Source organism: Grammomys surdaster, unplaced genomic scaffold (genome assembly GCF_004785775.1).
Source record: "Grammomys surdaster isolate TR1022 unplaced genomic scaffold, NIH_TR_1.0 133, whole genome shotgun sequence".
Classification (NCBI taxonomy): Eukaryota; Metazoa; Chordata; class Mammalia; order Rodentia; family Muridae; genus Grammomys; species Grammomys surdaster.
In genome coordinates this window covers 15,266,607-15,287,211 of record NW_021604591.1, presented here as the reverse complement: position 1 = coordinate 15,287,211, position 20,605 = coordinate 15,266,607, and the positions used below count along the sequence as shown (strand labels likewise).

General features: G+C 41.0%; 1 long non-coding RNA gene across 1 annotated transcript; it reads left to right on the top strand.

The window, feature by feature from the left end:
* LOC114616846 lies at positions 1–19,551 on the top strand. The gene is made up of 5 exons (XR_003710701.1): positions 1–156; positions 3,988–4,137; positions 6,455–6,550; positions 12,465–12,602; positions 17,004–19,551. It is a non-coding gene; the product is annotated as an uncharacterized LOC114616846 (long non-coding RNA).
* Positions 19,552–20,605: the final 1,054 nt, after the last annotated feature.

The following is a 20,605-nucleotide window of genomic DNA, read 5'->3' as shown; positions in this document are numbered from 1 at the left end:
ACAACCATGCTGGACTTCGTTCCAATCATTGGTGTCTCCATACCTGTTTCTGGATTTTGTTCTATAAATAATATAGTCAACAATAAGAAGTCCCAGTGTCAAGGAGCTCCCAGTCTAAAGTGGACACAATCAAGCAGAAGTTGCAACGTGGAGTAGGTGGGTATGAGTGAATTATATAGACAGCTCTACAGAACCAAGCTGCAAAAAGGGCATGCAACATGTGTTGAAGGTCAAAGTAAATATATACCCTCATCCATCCGCCAAATGCTAGCCATGCTGGGAACTACCTGGCACCAAGGACATCTTCACAGATCACTCCAATGTTTCAACCCTCTGGGAATGGGTCATGTGGGAGTTCATCAATTACAAAACTTATTTGCTCTTCATTTGTCTTTAGTTCTCTGTCTATATTTTAATATAGCAATACCTATCAAATCTCTACCTCAGGGTCACTGTGAGCAATAAATTACTGCATATAATCTACGTAGTATAGGATATGGTATAGCACATATGCTTACACCTTTTATAGTGTCTTTTTTATTCATCTGTTTGTTTGACAGTTTGATTTTTGTGGCTGTTGCTGTGTTTATTTGGTTTTTGAGCCAAAGCCTCCTTCTAGATAGCCCTGGCTGACCTGGTACTCACTATGTAGAACAAAATAGTCTTAAATTTGCAGTGGTCCTTCTACTCCACCTCCCAAGTTCTTACCATGTAGCACCATGTATTCCTCATTAACAATTACAAATGTCCCTTCCCTCTTGTGTCCCCATCTCCCTCCCTGCACATTCCAGCAGCTTTGAATCAGCAAGGAATGGCCAGTTCTCCTGGCCGGATAATGTGTCCGGGGACCAAATATTATTAATCTATTTATTTATTAACAGGTTCTTGGGTGCCATCTTGAGCCCAATAGATAATCTCCCTGCAGTAATCCCTCGGGAGTCCTCCAGTTTAGACTGAAATATTTATTTCTTCCAATATGCTATAACACATTTACCAATTAACATGAAATGGTGATTTAAAAAAAAAAACTCTCACAATTGGGAAGATAGAGAAAATGGTGAAGATGTTGTTTGCCAATCCTGTATGTCATCCCCAGGCCTAGGGGGCTAGGTCAGATCCACACACTCTCCCACATCCACACCACCCAGTACCATAAAGGAACTAAGGAAATGTTGCAAGGTACAACATGTGTTTCTCAAAAGACTAATATTTTACACTGAAGAAAAAGGAAATGTACTTTCTAATCATGAGCACAGAGTTTCACAAGCTACAGCCATACAGCTGACCCCCTCCAGGCCACTGAGTTGAGGGTGTGCTCTTAATTCTTGTAAGAAAAAAGACCCTAAACACTGAAATATCACAAACATTCATTGGCCTACAAATCAAGTTAGTCTTGCCTTCAGTTCACAGTCAGAGAGTATGGTGAATTTTATATTTTGGGCCTTTCATGATGCAGAGATGTTTTTCTTAAGGGAATGAACTAACATTGTAGACAGAGGAGAATAAAAAACAAACAAAAACATAACAAACAAAAACTAACAACCAAAAATATATATGACCTTGGGGAATTAGGACATAGTTGACACAGAAATTATAAGAGATTGTAAGTTTCTGCCCCTGCAGGTATCCCTGAATTGTTTTGTCTTGTAGATGTGACTTGTACATTAAAATCAGAGAAAGAGTAGGGAAGGTACTCCAGTACCAGGAGGTTGTGTTGGAGCATGACCCACATGAGATCAGCACTCACCTTACTTCCAGAAGAGCCTCAGTCTCCACACAAAGGCTCACATGTGCTGCCTGGGAAGGAGGAGGAGGAAGGCTTCTGACCCACTCCTACTCTGTCCACAATGTTCTCTCACAGACTTAAGGATCTACAACCTAGTGTACAACTTCTTTTGTCATCAACCAAAAACAGTAATTTAGACATGAGGAAATTCTGGAATGATGTTCACCATACAAACATTAAATGGGACACCCTTTACAGTTGTCCAATCCCTCTCCCTCTTCCTCTCCCTCTCCCTCTCTTTCTTCCCCACCCATGTCTGTGGGGTAGTGGAGGTCTGGTTTAGTTTTGTTTATTTGGGTTTATTGAAATAGGATTTCACAATCTACCCAAGTTGGCCTCAATTTCACAATCCTCCTGCCTCAGCCTCCTGAGTGCTAGAATAACAGGTGTGTGTCTCGTCATCTCCAATTTTTCTTTCTTTCTTTCCTCCTTCCTTCCTTCCTTCCTTCCTTCCTTCCCTCCTTTCTTTCTTTCTTTCTTTTTTTCTTTTTTTCTTTCTTTCTCTCTCTCTTACTTTCTTTCTGAAGCAATTAAGAATAGTTCAAGGGTGTAGACAAGAGTATTTATGAAGTATTTTATTTAACAAATTGGTGTTTGTGCTTTAGTTTCATAATATACCCAATTAAAAATGTAAATGGCGCCAGGGAGTGGTGGCTCATGCCTTTAATCCCAGCACTTGGGAGGCAGAGGCAGGTGGATTTCTGAGTTCAAGGCCAGCATGGTCTACAGAGTGAGTTCCAGGACAGCCAGGGCTACACAGAGAAACCCTGTCTTGAAAAAAAAATGTAAATGGCTATGTGGGAAAGATTTTTCAAAACATGGGAAAGGATAGAGGAGAAAATCATGAATTTTTAAAAAAAGGAGACCAACTCCAAAGGGAGTTTGCAATGACTGAAGAACTTAGCTGTGTGTGTCTAGGAATGAGGTTGTGTGTTGCAACGGTTGTCACCTGGTCAGGCACTTCATATTCCAGGATCCATTGTTAAATGACATGCTTTTGGAGACTCCAGTACTGTTGTTAACCAAAGCAGCTCACACCAATATGGAAAGATTCCCCTGGATTATGGTACTAAAGATAGAACCCACTGCAGCCAAAAGGCTAGGAGATCCCCTGCTTCACAGCCCTGCTATGCTTGCTTTTGACTTACATCTACTCTCCATTCCAGGCATCCTTTCAGGATTATAACTATTAAAGATACAGACAGGATCTTCTAAGGATAACTATCAAAAAAATAAAGTATCAAAGTCCTAGAAGCAAAGTAGGCATATGTGACAAATGGCAGTGCACAATCCCCACTGCTGCCACCCTAGCACAAGTACATACAAACATAAATAGATCTTTGTCCAGACTGCTCATCGGTCTCCTACTGGCTCTCTCCACTCTCAACCTCACTGTTCTTTAACACAGAAATACAGTGAGCCCCTTTCTTATTATATAAGAAAAAGGAAAGCATTTCTTCTTTCCAGTCCTATACCTTGTTGCGATAGATGTTAAGTGACATTAAACAAATTCCTAACATTTGTTTCACTGACCTGCTTGATACAACCATGGCACCATTGTGCCATTCCATTGATATATATATATATATATACATATACATATATATGATATACATATGCATATACATAATATATGTGTGTGTGTGTGTGTGTGTGTGTGTAGTTCCATGGAAGAGTGCTTGCCTAACATGTAGAGGCCCCAAATTTAATCCCCAGTACCATAAAAAAAATGTACATAACTATAATAAATTTTACATAGTAAACTTTTATAAGTATATTTCACAAACTCTGAAGGGATAGAATCTATTGTACAGTAAGCAGAAACTGACACTATTCCCTTAAAATCTGTGCACCAAAGCATTTAATGATTGTAACCACAGAGGACTTAGAGAAAGCCATTCTTGATTTCCATGCCTCAGGTTATAATTTATCTACCACTCATTGGAAGCCAGAACCAGTATTCTTAAAACTTTGAATCTTACTTAATTTTATAGGTGTTGCGGAGCTTTTTACAAAGCATAGCACTTTGGTCAGACCAGCATCTGTTGAATAAATAAATAGATGAGCAAATGAGTTGTTGATGGCAAATGAGTATGTTTGTCCGTGTTCATAGGGATGTTTTTCTGTAAGCATGGGTGTGTTTGTTTGTTTTCTGGATACACTGACTGACAGAGTATGACATTATTACCCTCTATTCACAGATGAAGAAGCAGAACTGTCTAGAGACTTGCTCAAGAGGAAGTCACCTCTCACACCTGCCCTATGCAGTCAGGCCTTCTGTGCACATAATCAATTGCCTGGATTAATGTCACTGGCTCCTGAAGAGTCCTGCTGCACGGGTGATCCATTCTGTGTGTATTTTTCTACTGTCCTTGTGTCATATCTCTGCATTGTTGCCTGAAGCTCCAGAAACACTTCCTGTAAGGACAACAGACTCCACCTTCTGGAGCCAGACACAAGCATTTCTCACATCTCTTGAGTCTGAGTTATTCAGTCCTATCCCGCCAGCACCACCCGTCGTCCATTAGCATGGCCACACTCACCACCTCTGAGTACACACGGTCATTTGCTGTTAGTGTCAAGAGAATGAGTCTACACTGGGGTCGAGTAATTTGGTCCCATGTAAGAGTTCATTAAGTTGGCAGGGAAAGAATGACTTAATCACTCTGATTGCTTTAGAATTACTGGAGTTTCACAAGTAGAACAGGTGTGTGTGTGTGTGTGTGTGTGTGTGTGTGTGTAGACAAATTTCTCAAACAACCTCATTTAATAAGAAGAATAAATCTTTTAAAGGACTTTTCAACATTTACTGCAATATATACATACATAAAAATGATATGTAACCATTCCAGATTTATTTTTTTTTAAATGACCACTTTTCACTTGAGTTAAAACTGTTTTGCAGACATGAGAAAGAGTCTAAAGGTTAGAGGCCAGGTATGCATGACTTACAGCCATGGTCTGACTTACTTCACCTTGCTAGTAGCTAACACTAAAATAAGATTAGAAGCCAGGTCTCAGGACTTTCCATTCTGTTCTTCTTCTATACACTTAACCTAACTTAGGCCAGGAGACCCTGAGAAGCTATCCAGTAGCATGAGAGATGAGTGTCTCCTCAGTGCCCAAAAGGTCAGGGCATGTCAGCCACCCTGTCTAACTTCTAACTCAGGCAGAAATTTGGTCACTACACTCACTGGCACTAACACTCATGGAATTAGTGTATGGTTGCGTTGGGCAAATTTTCCTGAGTTGGCTTAGGTAGAACTTCCAGCTATTAGTGTGACTTGAATCACAAATGTCACAGTTGTATTGTGTGGTCTCAGGTTTCTCTCCTCAGCAAGAACGCAGTTCAAGTCCCAGAATAGAAAGGATTGCTAGCTACAGTATAAAGTGCTATGTGGAATCTACACATTGCTGAAGAATGTGTAAAACTTGATAAGGTGTTCTTTTGAGAATAAAGCCTCCATCAGCCAAGAAAGATGTATAGATGGGGAGATGCCCCAGCAGTTAAAGCACTTGCATGAATGCAAGCACAAGGACTTGCGTTCAGATCCCCACAAAGAACCAGACACAGTAGGACTCATGTGTAATTGCAGCACTCTTACAGGAACAGGAGGTAGAAACTAAACAATCCCTGGAAGGAAGTACACAGGCCGACCAGCCTGGAGTAGTAATGGCAAACAAGAGACCCTCTCTCAAACAAAGTGAAAGAGAGGACCAGTGCCCAAGGTTGTCCTCTGACTTCCACACAAAGCAGTGTGTGCCTGAACTCACATGAAAATACACAAATTATACACATAAAACATGTACACACATACACACACACATACATACACACATACACACACACATACATACACACATACACACACTTACACACACACATACATACACACATACACACACACATACATATATACACACATATACACATACACACACACACACACACACACACACACACACAAAGAAGATGTAAATCCTCTGCCCTGTTGTTTACTTGGTAAGTTGACAATCACCATATGGCTTTTACTTTTTTCCTTTCTTTTTTTGAAAGGATTTGTACTTCTATTGGTTCTTAGAAGAACTGGGCACTTTTCCAAAGAGACAGTAGGACAAGTCCCTGAAGCCTGACATTAGAGATTCCAGAGTCTCCCCTTCCTTTAGACTCAGTACTGGGTTATGAGAGAATGTGGGAAGACAGAGCCACAGCAAGACAGACAGGAGAGAGGGTCCCATCACCCTCTGTATGTGTTACACCCCACACTCTTTAAGAAAACCATCCATTCAAGGCTTAGTCACAAACCAGAAAGGACATTCTACCCCAGAGATGGATGAAGTCCTCAGGTGGGGGCCACTTGATTAGTCAACCCAGGCATTATTCAATATTTTTAAAAGGTATCTTATGTCAGTTATTAAAGAAAAAGCCTTTTAAATCCACCTGTAAATCTCTAACCCTAGCATCCATTCGTTTCAGTTCTCACATTGTGTTCTTTTCTGATATGTATCTGCATACCCCATGCATAGCTACTGGATCAGCCACAAAATCACAACTTTGTGTTCAGCTCTGTGCACTCAGAGCACTTGTTTCTACCTAGAACTTTGGACGTTGAACACTATGCATTATTCTCATTCCTTACTGACGTGGTCGTCTCTCTGTCATTACAGCTCATATCTGTGGTCTCGACTTTTTCCTAGACTGATCAGCTGTGCTGGCTCTCCACAGTCTCCCATCCCTGTGAGAACCCACCTGCTCTCCCTGGGGTATGTTTGACCCAACCTATCAATTGTCCATTTCCTAACCATCTATGCTGTGATTGCTTCATCTGTATTCGTTTGGTCTCATGAAAACACTGCTAGCTTGTTTGATAATGGGTTGAAGTGTAGCCCAGTAGTAGAGCGCTTGCTGGCATACCCAAGGCCTTGAACTTGATCACCATAACAGTAACAACAAACAAACATATAATAAAATTGCTAACTTAGTTGAGATCATCTTAAACATTTTCTAGACTCATAGTTAATCCATGAGCTGGTGCTCACAGCAGAGGAAACAGAGCCAACAGCTCGACCCAGAGTGATCGTTGTTCTTGACACTTAGACACTTGCTGAGCAGCCTATAACTTCTCTTGTTTAATTTCCACATGGTATTGTTAGCAGAGCCTGACCCTCAATGTATTCCTCACAAATTAATAATAACACCCTTTTCTTGGAGTTGTTGTAGAAATTAGTAAATTTTCATAAATACCAATGCTTTACAGTATAATGTCTCAAGATGTATAATGTCTAAGAAGAACATGTACTGTTTTAGCCAAAAAAGTAAGAACAGTTGTCATGGAAAGGCCCATCTCACATTTTAAATTAAATCATCTCTTATTTTCAGTAATTCAACAATGTACACATGAGCCTTTAATCAAGCTTTAGGGTGTATCTAATCATTTTAGGGTGGCTACAACAGGTTAAACATCATGTCAAAATGATGAGACAAGAAATTTTAAATATCAAAAACCATTGTTATCCCCAGCTGTCCTTGCCAGAACAGCATGGCTGGCTGGGAGAATCAAACAAGATGAAGAGAATTCCAAAACAGAGTCCTAATCAGAAACACAGGCACAGGAAACCAAAGGCAGGAAGGACCTAAACACCACAAAGATCAAGTGCTGTTACAAACGGAGAAACTAGAGAAGCCAACTGAGAAACGAAAGGTCTCATAGAAGCCAGGAAAATGCCACAGGGAAGGGACAGATGACCATTTCGTTAATCTGAACATGAGTAATGAAGCCGGGGGTTTCCACCGTGCCACATCACACAGAACAAAGTTTCTATTTTAAGAGCCCAGCCCTGCACCTGTGCAGTGCAGATGGACTTCGCAAAAGAAGAAATGAAAACAGGCTTTTCTCACTGCCGGCTGGCATGAAGGAGCAGGACACAGGCTAGATGAGCAACAGCCAAGGAGCCGAGTAGCCACGTAGGCCATCCAGATGGGGAGCCATGTGCCCTAAGATTCCCAGTTTTTCTCTCCTCTAGCTTGAGCCCCAACACCAAGGGAGAAAACAAGGCAAAGTCAGAGGGAAGAACTGTTGCTATCCTGGCTCATATGTAGTCCCTATTTGCTGATTAAGCAGAACGAATGGGAAATTAAAGAGGAAACATCACTGCCAATGGCCAAAAGTGAAGGACCTAGGGTTCTATGCTCTCTGCTCCACAGCCAAGGGAAAAGGAAACAGGCCTTGGAATGATTTGTCAATAAAAGCAGGAAAGCATCTCATGTCTTCAGTATACTAACAAAACTGCAGTGGGAAAATGACACACTGTAAAGCTAGCAAACCTGATTATGAACCTAGCACCTTCTCAACCTGGTTGATTGGCCTTGATCAAACTTCTAACATTTCCTACACTTAATTTCCCCACTTGTAACTTTTTAAGATAATAACAAAGCACACTTCTGGGTGTGATTATCACTATAGTGACAACAGCACCTAGGGAAGGATCGAGGGAAGGTAAATGGTTTTGCTATTTTTTATATTATTCATTTGTGTGCATGCACACACATGCATGTAAACACACACACACACATCCCTTAGTGTACCATAGCATACATATGAAGGTAAAAGGGCTACTTGGGAGGAATCAGTTCTCTCTTTCTACCATGTGAGTTCTGGGGCTTGGATTCAGGTGTCAGGCTTGGTGGCAAAAGCCTTCACCCACTAAGTAATTTCCAGGTCTCTATTCTTAGTGTTATCAATACATGTAAACCCTGCTAAACGAACACCAAAGCTCAGACTAGAGGCTCCACTCTTCTGTGTCCTTACACCAGAACATAAGCAACAGTCCCGACTGTAGCATCTTACCAGTGACACAAAAGCCAAGTTGTACTACCTTCCTTCTTCTGAGGATCTACCATTCAGACTGAAAAACTTTTCAAAGATTAGCTTAAATCATGCCAGATCATCTTTCTCTATAAAAACCTGATAATTTAAGACTTACTGTGTACAGTTTTTAAATATCTGCAAACACAATTTCTTTAGCAAAAAAAAAAAAAAAAAAAGAAAAAGAAAGAACTCAAAAGGCTGGGGAGAGGACTCAGTGAGTAAAGCACTTGCTAGGCAAGTCCTCATGCTTATGAGGACCTGAGTTCAAATCCCCAGCACCCCACATAAAAAAAGATGAAATAAAAAAATGTCAATCCCAGGGCCAGAGGGTGCCTCAGAGCCTGAAAGCACTTGCTGCTCCTGCCAAGGATCCAGGTTAAGATTCCAGAATCCACATCTGGTGGCTCACAATCACTTGTAACTTTCTATAGGATCTGACTCCCTCTTGGGGCCTCTACAGGAATCCAAACACATGTGGCATAAATATACAAACATATACCCACATATACCCATAATTGTTTTTCATCTCAGTCCAGAGCTTGGATTAAAGCTCAATAAGAAGAGTGTTTGCCATGTACATTCATCTCAGATCCCATGTAAAAATAGCCAGAAACAGTGACACACGCTTGTAATCCCAAGATTGGAAAGGCTAGATTCCTGGGACTCACTAGCAAGCCAAACTGGCTTTCTTGGTGAGCTTCAAACCCATGAAAGGCCTATCTCAAAAACATAAAGGTGAATGACACTTTTATGAACAACACCCAAAGTTGTCCTCTGGCATACACACACACACACACACACACACACGCGCATGCACATACACTCAAATGCACCTGCACACACACATGTATACACACATCACAAAAACAGTGCAGAAATAAGAATATGTCCATAAGTTTGCTGAGTAACTTCAGAAAATTCCACATTTGTTGCCTTACTAAAGGAATATATATATATTCCTTTCATTGATGACCTTTTCCTTTAACAATTCATAAATTACAACAGAGCACTATTTTTAAAAAGCTGGTAGATAAGGACTATTTTGTGAACTGTTAAGTAAGCCTTCTACATGTTGTGTGTTTAAGAGTTTATTAACTGCAATGGGCTCCATTATTACAAGGAGCTCCCAGTCATGACTGACACTTGCTGGGTCTGTCTTCACTCACACTCTGAGCATCATAGCAAGCATCAAGTGGCCACAGTGCTGTCATAAAGAAAGACTGGAGCCCCTGGTTGACTCTACTTTGTTCCCCCATTTTGAGCAACTTTCCCTGTCTGTAACACGGGGGAACTGATTGGATTGGGTGACTGTGAAGATCTCTCCACGTTTAACAAGCTGTTGTCTCTGCATGGCAATGTGAAGAGTTGTCATGAGTCTTTCTTTGAGCATGATAATATGGGAACAACCACTTTAACATGAAAAGGGGCCATGCAGTATCGCCTTAGAAGATGATTTTTTTTTAAGTTTTACCAAATGAAAACTCGCTTAGAGGAATACATCTCTAAGAAAGAGAACTGACAAAAGGGAACTAAAATGGCAATCAGCCAGGGTCCATGATGTAGTTTGACCCATGACTCCTCAGTGTACTTGGCCCGCACAGACTGTGAAGAACATCTGAGCCAAATCACACCTAAATTCCCAGACATCTCTAGAACAAGAATAGGTGATGGTCCTGATGATTTAAATAAAGCAATTGTTAGGAAATACTCATAAGTCTAGAAATGCCCCAGTAGTCTGGTTTGAGTGTCAACAATCAGATAAAATTGCCAAAGTAAATGGTCCATTTTTCTTTGTACTGTGGAAGCTGATATGGGCACTTAGATTTTAAAATAGTTAAGTGGTGGAAGTTAAACTTAAAAAAAAAAAAAGCTGTATTTGGAACACCTATACCTGATTCTGGTTCCTCCCCAGTGTGATACTAGGTCATGTTCTTCATCTAAAAGAACATCCCTACATTTTGCACATCAAGTGATGGTCACAAAAAAAAAAAACAGCTCTTTGCAATCTATTAAAATGTATACAACCTTCTGAAAAAGGTTCACAGTGATGGTGAAGATTCATTTCATGAGAAGCAACATGGTGGACCTTTCCACCATGGTGTGTGCATGATAGACTACTGTCTGCTCTCCTTACAGACTCCATGTTGAATCTCTGTTTACTTAGACCTCTGTAATTAGCGCAACAGGAATGGCTTCCCTGGGTTCCTTCTTTCTGTATTTCTGTATAGACACCTGCAATCACAGAAACAGAAAGTCAAAGTATCTACTTCACAGATGGAAAAGAAGCCTTACAGAATCACACTTTCAAGTAGGAACTAGGTCCATACATGGGGCCTGGAGCTAAATTGGTCTTTTTTGCAATTCTCGGTAAGAGAACATCTGTAGCATTCAGTACCTGGAACTCAGCGTTTGCAGTAAACATCAACACACATGCAAATTCCTCCAGGTCCTACTTCACCTCCAAGCTCTTTTTTTTTTTTTTTGAAATACAGATGTGTAAAAATAAACTGCAAAATAATCTTCACATGGCTGGAAAATAACTTATGAAACATTTAATTGGTGCTATAAATCAGCATAATCTTTTGAAAGGAAATTTAGTTGACACATACCAAAAGCTACTAAAGTTCCATCCCCTTGAACTCAGTAAGTTCAAGAAAACTAAAGACTGAATATTAAAAATCAGGGGATGTGGCTTCATGGTTGAACTCTTGTCTGACATGCCCCGGACTCCAGGTCCAATCCCCAACATTACAAAAGTAACAATAATAAAATAAAATAGCAAACATCAGTAGGATGCTAAGTGACAAACAAGAGGAGAAATGGGCAAGAAAATATGGAAAATTATCTCGATGAACTAATTTGCTATCATGTGAAAAGAAACTTCCAAGGCCTATATAGCAACATGGACAGCTACATACTCATGAGATACGTACAGCGCTGAATTCTATTACAATCAGCCTTGCATAAAACACATGTGTTTAGAAATAAGGATTAGAAACAGCACTCAGACAAAATGTTGAGCATATGTTGCATAAAAGCAAGTGGTAGAGTGTCTTCCTTCAAAATGCTTGTTTATTGCATCAGTGTTCATAGTGGTCAAGCTATGGATCAGATTAGATACCCATCAATAGATGAATGGACAACAAAATATGCCATATATATCCAATAATTTTTTCATTACATTGTGTGAGAGGGCTGTGGTGTGTGTGTGTGTGTGTGTGTGTGTGTGTGTGTGTGTGTGTGTGTGTGTGTTCTCTGTGGAGGTCAGAGCATAACTTGATTCTCTCCTTCTATTACATAGGTCCCAGGATGCAGTGCAGGTCATCAGGCTTGGTGACCAGCACTGTAACCCAGTGAGCCATCTTACCAGCCCCTCCAGTAGAATTTTACAGGGCCATAAAGAGCTAAATTGTGTTATTTCTACGAAAATGGGTGAAACTGGAAATCATTATGTTAAACAACATAAGCCATCTTAGGGCAAATAGCACATTTTGTCTCATATGTGGAAGCTAGATTTTTTTTTTAAGACATGAATGTAGAAAGAGAACCATTTTGGAAGAGAAAAGGGACAGTGGGAGGGTAAAGAAGAAAACAAGGACAAGAAACCAGTGACTATGATCCAACCTTGTTACACACATGTATAAAAATTTTATAATGAAAGTTATTTCATACAATTAATATACACTAATAATTTATTGATGCTGAATACTGTTTATAACAAGGAGTATCCAATAACTAGAAGAAGTAGAACAACTTGCCACCAATCACAGTGGAAGCATAACATCAGCATCTCCCTTGTTTTCTAACAGAGATGAAGCCAATCCCTCCTGTGCCAGTCTCTCTGGGGATCATCTCTTAGCATGGACAGCCTGCTCCAGGCCCTGAAGTAGAAAGCTGCTACTTAACCAAACACACAGGCTAACAGCTGGGATTAAATGACCTGAAAGGTAAAATCTCTGCCTAAAGCAAACAGAATTACCAACTAGCCCTTGTTGTCAAGCCATGTGTACACTATAAAAACAGGTCACGCCATAGTGAGAATGTGCTATGCTGACACAGCAATCTAGAATAAATTAGTGAGGGTATATCTGGGGTAGGTGCATGTTTTAATTATAAGCCAATTCTCTCCCACATATATGTGTCTACTTGCATACTTGAGTAATTCCTGAATATGTTAAAGAAAAGAAACTATAGATGAATGCATGTTCTTTTTACTGATTTGACTGCTGGAAACTTCTTAGTTTAATTTTTGGAGCAAAATATTCTAGCAATACAATGAGTATCCATGGAAACTAATCCTCTCTACTACCCCGTTCCCCAGGCTAAGACACTTTTAATGAAGCATTTTTAGCTCTAATGGAAAACTTCTTAAAGCCCAGATCAAAACTAAGAATCAGTGTGTCTGAGGAGTAACTGGGGTTTTAAAAAGTGGCTGTGAGAGCTGTCTTCAAACAGCAAAAAGTCTCTCTTAAAATTATCACCATCAGAGCTCCAGAATCAGGAGTCTTGTCTACAGAGCAAGACCCTGTCTCAAAAACACAACAACAAGAATAACTTTTGGAATTCATTTAGAATTATCCTTACTGGTAAAATTACAACTATAAAAGAGATAATTATTTTAAATACAGAAAATTATTCAGGAAAAAAAAGTGTATTCTAGAAAGCAACCCTGTGTTTAAGTAACTGTTTCGGATAATTTCTCCATTGCCGTTATTTACACTTAGATACAAACTGGGGACTAGAAGTGATCTTGTGGGATGCCTATAAAAGACTGCCCATGGATGCAATTTATAATCATTGAATGTTGTATACATGCAATCAGAAACACAACCAAGATTACTCAGAAAAAAAATTCCCTTATTGAAACTTTTAAACATAAACATGGAACTTTATATGCATGAATACCATACAGCAACATGTTTTAAGAATAAACATGCATCCCATGAGTTTTATTGTATGTAAAACCAGTGAGAATGTATTTTAAAATAAAACAAGAATTTTGTTCTTAGGAATTGATGTTTGGGCATTAGCATAGAGAATGCAAAACCCAATTCTGGAAAATCCCAAGAATTCCCAGGGCCAGCCTCTGCCAACAGTGTCAGCCAGGGATAAAAGTTATTTAGAAGCAGTCTTCATACCTAATAAGCCCAGGCTTCTTTTTAACCAATATAGGCACGCCTTTATTTTGGTTTAGTTTGAGTTTTTTTTTTTTTGTTTTTTATTGATGTTTTCATTTGTTTATTTGTTTTTGTTATGGGTCAAATGTAGACCCTTGGAATTGAGAGGAAGAGAGACTATCTCAGCTGTACTGTTAGCCCCTCTCTATCCTTAGGAAGCATCTTTTCATGCTTCCTAACCAAATGTTATTTGAAATTCTGTTTTGATTACACACACTTTTTGTATTTCAGAAAAAAAAAACAGTATTTTCCTGTATGTGGTTTCAATTCATTCTCTAAAACAGAAGTTTAACACTACAACAAACAGCAGAAATAGTTATTAGGGGAAACCACAGAAATTAAGGCAGACTCTCTCTAATGGGGAATACGGGTGAGAGAGTACTTGGGAAAGCCAAGCTATGAAAAGTGGCCTAAGATTATTCTTCAGTTTCCCTTGAACTTTCCAACAATTCCTCCCACACCAACCACACACACAAAGAGACCAGCCTGTGAAGGGTACACAGCCTGGGTGAGGGGAGTTCAGGACACTGCTGTCTACTCAGTTTCTGCATGGGCAGCCGGTTAGCAGCACTCACTGTGAGGACTTAGTGGCAGCCCAGGGTGACCCTCCCTAGGGTTACAGTTGAGCTCAGATTTGAGCCCTGGTGTGGCTTTAAAATGCACAGTATTTGAGTTTGACCCATTTTCTCCCAAGAAAACTTTCATATTCCCTAAAACCACCTCCTCTGACCCGTGATAACCTGTCAGTAGATGTCCATGGGAAAACCATTTGCCTGAAGGACTTGTAGGGGCAAGGGCTTCAGACTGGCAGAATTGCACCCCAACCCAGCCAGCACAGTCAGCTATGGGTGGCTTCGTGCACTTAAGTGAACAAAGCTAAGGACTTGGCAGTGAGCTCATGTAGCAAACACTCAAAAGAACCCATCTTCCGTGCTAGATGTCCTGGTCACTTCATAAACAGCTACACATAGTTTTGCTAGTTAACTGGTCCCTGGGCTCTTGTCCCAGACAGAGTCAGATGGTGGAGAAACATTAGAAATGCAACATACTGAGAGGCCTAAGGGATTTACTAGGGGAATACCACAGTGGGTTTTATGGGACATATATTATCCAGCACTAGGATTTTTATGCACCTCAGTACAAGTTCCTTTAGGCCACGCATAAGCAGTAGAGTGAGGCTCTCTGATCAATCAGTGAACATGTGCCAAACACTCCAACAGGACCAGGAGGAAACCATGAGTTCCGGTGGTATTCAGTTTAGCTTTTTGAGGAACCATGACAATAACTTTCCCCAAGAGGAAGGACTGTTGAAATGGAAGCGGAGATAATATGGCTTTAGGGACAGGGACTGGTAAGGCCATGTCTCCCAAGGATCCCACTCGGCAATGGTCACAGAAATCCCAGCCTCACCTTGTCTTGGAGGCTTTGACGTGCTGGTCTGGAGCGCCCCCTCCTGACCACTGCCTTTGGTGACACCAAGTTCTGAGGCCACTGAGTATCTCAGGTGAGAGAGACTATCTAAAATGTCTCCATTTTGTCCTAGATTTCCTGGATGTTTCGTATTAGGAATTTTTTATGTTTTGAATTTTCTTTGACAGTAGTGTCAACATCTTCTAAGGTATCTTCTACACCTGAGATTCTTTCTTCTATCTCTTGTATTCTTTCGGTGATGTTTACATCTGTAATTCCTGACCTCTTTCTTTAAAGAAAAAAAGGGAAAATAAGAGGTAGCTATCAATCCATCAGCAAAGACAACTATTTTTAACATCATTTGATATGTATCATTCTTGCATAGTTGAGATCATGCTATGCAGTAGTCATTTTTCATCCACTTCCGGTTTCATTCCCTGCCCCTGGCCACTGTCAAACAAGCTTCCCTCTATTCCACTAGACTGGGCCACAGGAGGCACTGGTCAAGCAGGCTATTTGCTCACCTCCTCTGCCTGGGGAAGGAATTTTCCAGTAGCCATGACTCTTGCGCCCACCAAGTGGTTCATTTCTAGGCCATAAGACCTCTTGTCATCCTGACATTGCTCAGCTCTGGAACCCTTCAGCTGAATGATGGGTTCTCTGCTCTTTGTCACCTACAAAGTAGGTGACACAATGACATTGTTTGAAATACCCAGAGTAGTTTACTTTACTAATCATGACAAGGCCAATCTGTATATTTATTTAAAATTATTTCATACGAGTTGTCAAATATAGTTCTTTACAGATTCTTTTGTTGTGGTATTGTTTTGGTTTGCTGTTGTTATATTTTGTTTGAGACAAGGTCTGATGCAGCCCAGGATGTCCAAAGGTGACCTTAAACTTCTGATCCTCCTGCCTCTACCTCCTGAGTACTGGAATTACAGACCTGTGTCACCATCCTGGAGATCAAGTGGTGCTGGAGATTAAATCTGGAAACACTCTCCAACTGAGATACAACCCCAGTGAACAAACTCCATCTTAAAAGACTGAATAATAACTCATATCATTTAGGTTTCCATATTTGCTAAAAATGTAACGTTGGTACAAACATCTTCATACCTAAAATAATATCCACCCTTTCAGTGCACTTGTGCAGGCTGCGTCCTACAAGTAGCTAAAAATGGATGGGTCAATTTATGTCTCTTGGTACATATTGCCAAAAATCTCCAGTAAGAAAGGTTAGAAGAGTTTACAACCCCACTGGCAAGCTGGGAAAACCTGTCTCTCCATCTTCTCCTCCACAGCTCTGTTTAGATTACTGATGCTGAGACCTTAAGAAGGGCACCCACCCTGCTACTGCTGTTTAATTTAGGTGTTTTGTCTTCGATGGTAGCGATGCAGAACATTTTTTTCAGGTGTTTCCTCTTTGGTAAACTATCCTGCCTCCTACTAAAGAGTTCTCACTGGCTCTCTTAGAGGTTAAGGTATCATCAAATCCTTAGGTGCACAGACACTGGCTGTGGTGACATTAAACAGAAGGGAATTGTTAAAAGCATAGTGCTAGAAAATTCAGTTCAAAAATTAGGCAGAATCAACAGAGCCTGGCAATTGGCAAACAGCCAGGTTCCCGCTCTAAAGCACCTTTAAAACCTGCCACTGCAGACTGTGCTGCCCTGAATGGGGTGACTGCATCCCTGCCCCTGACACCAGTCAAATGCACAGTAACCATCCTTATGTCTTTGTCATTCCCTATGTCAACAGGGAAAAGCATTAATGGATGGGTAGAGTCTATTTCTCCAGCTCCTTTACCTGTGAAGAATACAGAAGTAGGTGTGATGCTGTGTACTTTGAGAAAGACCTGTGGCTTCCATAAGAACTTTCCTGCTATGGATCCGTTAAGTATTCCCCAAAGGCCAATGTGTTGAAGATTTGACACTAGCCTGTGGTACTGTCGGGAGATGGGAGAACCTGTGGGAAGTCAAGCCTAGTGGGACATGCCCTTGAAGGGAATCCTGGGACCCCAGCCCTCTCTGCTCTCCACTTCCTGGCCTCCATGAAGTGAACAGCTTCCTCAGTCTTGTGTTCCTGTCAGGATGTTTTACCACAGGTCCCAAAACAGCCCAGGGACAAATGACAAAGAACAGAACCCTCTGGCCAAAACAATCCTTTTCTCCTGTGTTATCTCAGGTAATTTGTCACAACGCTAGAAAGCTAACTCCTTTGAGTCCATCTGCTCCATGATGTGAGGAAGCCCAAGATGGCCCATGGAGAGCAGGAGGCCCAGGAACTTCCACAGTCCAGTATTAATTCAACTTGCTCGAGTTAAAACCACAGGCCCCAGCCCTGCTGCATTTGTAGGACTGTGAGCAAATGGAAGTGTTCTAAGCTACTAAGCTTGGCATGCCCTGGAGCATCACGGTAGAGCGGAGATCCTCCCAGGATTCAAGCCCTGGGCAGGAGCAGCTGGACAGACCCTGGCACTACGAGGAAGCAGGGAGGGGAGATATTTCAGCTTCAGTGGAGAGAGGAGAGCTTGTCCTTCCTTGAGGGCGTGCCCATAGCAAGGAAATCCCTAAACTGAAGCTGGCGTTCTAACACTAAAACAACAAGACAGTCCAAAGTTCCTGTCGTCAAAGTAACTAGTGACACCATGTGATGCCCCTGGAGAAAAGAGTCACACAAAAGAAAAGTCCCTAGCAGCAGAGCATCTCTGACTACCCAGCATTCCTAGCAGCAGAGCATCTCTCTGACTACCCAGCATTCCGTGCTTTGAAAGGAGAAAGTTAGAATAAACTAGGACTCCCTCCCTGAACCATGCACTGCCTGCCTACCTACTCAGGGCAACCACAGATTTTTAAAAAATGAGGAAGGAAGGAGAATTTCAATAGTGTAAATTTATATATAACATACATTATATATGTACACAACTATGCCAAAGACAGCAAAAAATATGACCACAGAGAACCTGTACAAGCAGGTCCCTAGGGCTCCTGTATTCACAATATCCAAAAGTAGGAAAAAAATAAAAACAAATAGTTCTAACAATTTATGTAAAAAATATATACATAAAAGAGAATATTACCCAACAACAAAAAATTCAGTACTGATGATCCATGCCAAAACATGGACTGGACATTTTGCTATTTAAAGGAATCACAGAAGACAAGGTTCCTGGAAGCAGACCTGACATGTTTTATTAGATACACAGGAAAACCATTTCAGATAGTGCTGTCTTGCTCTTGTAAGGACCACTTTTATTTTTGTAAGCATTATCATACAGATTCACAGAAGCTGGATTCTCAGGAGGTAAGAGTGGTGCTTGCACAGTTGCATAAATCTCACCTCCTCTGACCAACATCCTGCAAAAGCCAGCAGCTGGGGACTAGCAGCCAGCTACAGAGACCCTGGTGATGGTTTCCTGCTTGCCCTGACACACATCTTCTCTGAAATCAGCATTGGGAAGATATGACTTTCTCCTTACAGCAATAGCTCTGAAACGTCACATTTAATACTAATTTTTAATGCACACTTCTAGTCAAATATGGAAGAGAGAGAAAAGAGGGAGTGTTCATGCTTTTAATCCAATCACGTAGAATCCCACGTCTTCTACGGACAGTCCTCGGGCACCCCTTTCTGCCCTTCCATGATAGTGTTGAAGCAGGATGAATAACTAGGCAGAATTTTTCCTAGCAAGCTGTTTTGCTCTCTTTGGAATTTCTGGTGTTCAAGGAACTGCTCTGCATGTTGTGTCTAGTCTGGTATGCTTTTCCATGTCATGACAAGCAGGAAGAATTCACTGTGTATCTCTCCCATCCTTACAGGAGTGGTTTTCTCTCCTGACTCTCACTGGAGCTATCTGTATATAACATCTCATGTGGGTTTGGCAGACCCTTTGGGTCTTATTCTGTACGCTCACCTGAGCCCTGGGTGACGACATCTGCATCCTTTCCTTTATTTCCCAGTTAACTTTAAGCTCTTAATTTTAAGCCCTGTGACCGTTTTCTATACATGTTAAAGAACATTCGGTTTGCATGACGGTTACTTAAGGAAGTCTGCTAACATGGCTACCTCTCTTGGACCACACCAATGACATTTATGACGTATTTTGGATCCACATCAAGAGTGATTTGTCCCCATAACCCTTTAACCCTTCTCAGGTACGTTTGCATGTGCTGTTGCAGACTTCCCTTTGCACTGTATCACTGTAACAGCTATAATATGAATCAGATATAAAAGGAGTCTAGAATAAAATACATTTTGGTTGAAAAAATAAAAATATGTTAAATAAAACCAACATTCTACAAGAGGCTATTGACTATCGTATGCAGTTCTGTACAGTATCACAGTTCTGTGAAACGTCCAGAGGAGTCAGGTCTGTAGGCAGGTGAATTCACGCTGCCTAGAACTTGAGTGAAGGGCAAGGAACTGAGGGAAAGTGGGGAGAAACCACTACTCGGCACAGGGTCTCTTAGGAATAATGAAAATACTGTTATTAACTATGGTGATGGTTGACAAAGTGAATATTTTTCAAACTTACTGAACTGCATAGCTTAAATAGGTGAATTATATAGTGTAGGATATATCTCACTAAAGCTATAGTCTTTCTTTTTTCCAAAAACAGAGATTCAGAGCTCAGTGACAGAACACTTATCTGGTATGCCCAAGTCCCTGGGTGGAATCCTTAATATCTAACACCAAAAAAGTGATACAAAAACACAGCTAATAGCCTCTAAGCAATGGAGGAAGGGAAGGGGATGATGATGATGATGATGATGATGATGATGATGATGGAGGAGGAGGAGGAGGAGGAGAAGAAGAGGAGAAGCAGGAGGAAGAAGAAGAGGAAGAGGAGGAGGAGGAGGAGGAGGAGGAGGAGGAGGAGGAGGAGGAGAAGGAGGAGGAAGACCTGGCTACATAGTTAAAAGCACTTTCTGCTCTTTTAAAGGACTATTTTGGCTCCCAGCACCGACATCCAGTAGCTCACAGCTGCTGTAAACCCAGCCCCAGAATCTAACATTCTCTTGGCTCCTCAGATATCCACATGCTCGTGTGCACGCCCACACACAAAGGCATTAATAAATAGTAATTTTTAAGCAGACAGCAGTGGACCACCAGGTATAACTCAGCTCAAAGTTTCCTCTTCCACTGTCCAACCTTGTACACAGCCATGCTCTTAATCCCCAGTCCCAGGCACTCAGGATTAAATGGTTTAGTAGCTACCAACAGTCACTCAGAACTCTGTGTCACTAACTGCTCTACGCTCTCTGTGCAGCTCAGTCAACCCTCAAATGACCCTAGAAGGGTATTTCGGGTGAAAATAACTGGCTCAAAAGCTAGAGGAGAAGGAAAGAAATGGGACTCAA